Raw genomic sequence first — 1,848 nt, 5'->3', positions numbered from 1 at the left:
TCTCTCTATATATATATATATATATATATATATAAAAACATCAGTATTCATTGTCTGTTGAAAAATATTAAAGCAGTAAAATAAAAAAACAAGTATTGATCATCCCCACTTAAATGTTGATGTCCTGTTAGAACAATTTATATTGTTCTATAGTTACCATGAGTTATCATGAGAAAAAAATTCTCAGATTGAATTTCGGTTCAAAATGCACTCTTCTCCACAACAGGGAGATAAACAAGCATGCATTTTGCACCAAAAGCCCATTTGAGAAATTCTTTCATGGTATCTATTGCAGTAAAGTTTGTTCTGATAAAATATCTATGTTTAAGTGGAGGATAAGTATTGTCTCTCCAGGATCTTTTCAGTTTGGCTGTCAGTTTTCGAAAATTCAAAATTAATTGAAAATTTTGTTTGGTACATTAATGTAGTTTCCCAAGCTGAATCTCAAGAGAAATTTTACTTTTTCCAGAAAATTTTTTAATTAATTATAGAGGTTTAAAGTTTGATGATTTTCACCCAGTCAGAAAATAATATTTGGAAGCTGTCATTTTGTGCTATATGTCTGTGGCTTACAATTGGTTAAAATTACCCCAAATTTGCAAACTTTAAAGTTATTAACTCTTTATATATATTGATTTATGGTGAAAATGAATTTCAAGGCATTGATTAGCATATAAGACTATATCATTACACCGAATATGAAACCAATTCAAACAGAAATTGAAGAGACTGAAAATTGGTAGCCAAACAGAAAAGATCCCCTCTACGTATTAATACTGTCTCTGTTGCTAATATATATATTTTAGCAAGCTAACTGGCTAATCGTGACATAACGCCTGTTCTGGCACTGTCAATCTATATATGACTACCGAGGAGATAAATTGCTGCCACCTCTAGCAGTTGAGCGTCCATCATTGACAAGACCAAGCAAGGTTGAAATCATGTGATCTGGTGGTCATGGTGTTGGAGGTAGTGGGGATTTATCTCCCTGCTAACAATATAAACAAGAGTGCATTTTGCACTAAAAACCAATACGAGAGTTTCTCTCATGGTATCTACTGCAGTATAATTTGTTCTAAGAAAGCATCCACATTTGAGTGGGGATAAATATCTGTTAAATCTTAATATCAATCAATACCTATTTGTACTCCGGTGTATTTCAGAGAATGTGCATTATCTGGTGTTCTGACACCATCAGCTTACACACAAACATCCGACTTTATAATAACATAATTCTTCCAACAGTTCCCCTCTTCGTTAGCCCCTTGTGGGTAATAAGAAATCAATAATTCTTCCTACAGTTCCCCTCTTCGTTAGCCCCTTGTGGGTAATAAAAAATCAATAATTCTTCCAACAGTTCTCTTTGTCATTGAGACATGGAAGAGCATTGTGAAAATCAACGGAAAGTTAGATGTGTTTCACAAAAGATGCTGGAATCAGATTCAGGGAATGTACTAGCAAGACCACATAACCAATGAAGATGTTCTAAAGAGAGCCAACATGAGACCACATGGCGAAATCATCACAGAACGGAGACTAAAACTAGCAAGTCACATACTTCAGCTACCTGAATAATGCCGTTCTAAAATAGCTTCTAAATGGACACCAGTGGAGGGGACAAGAAAGAGAGTCCAAAAACTACATAGTACAGAGCATTCATAACTGACATAAGAGAAGCCAATATCACAAGGTCAGATGCAGAGAAAACTGTAGTCGACAGAAACCAGTGGCTTCAGCTTGCTGCCCAATGTACTTGAGAGCACAGCAGAAACTGACACTTTTATACATTGTTTATATATGCACCATGTATATACTGAATCTCTATCATTGGTTCATTGAGTTTCTGTG

At 34.8% G+C, this 1,848-nt stretch overlaps 1 protein-coding gene across 4 annotated transcripts in view; it reads left to right on the top strand.

Annotated features, from left to right (window-relative positions):
* Positions 1 to 1,848, top strand: part of LOC106876969 (beta-secretase 1) — a 55,622-nt gene that overhangs the window by 31,498 nt on the left and 22,276 nt on the right. The window lies entirely within an intron of this gene.

The sequence above is a fragment of the Octopus bimaculoides genome, chromosome 23, assembly GCF_001194135.2.
Source record: "Octopus bimaculoides isolate UCB-OBI-ISO-001 chromosome 23, ASM119413v2, whole genome shotgun sequence".
Classification (NCBI taxonomy): domain Eukaryota; kingdom Metazoa; phylum Mollusca; class Cephalopoda; order Octopoda; family Octopodidae; genus Octopus; species Octopus bimaculoides.
The sequence above is the reverse complement of the archived record's forward strand: the minus strand, read 5'-3'. Positions and strand labels throughout refer to the sequence as shown.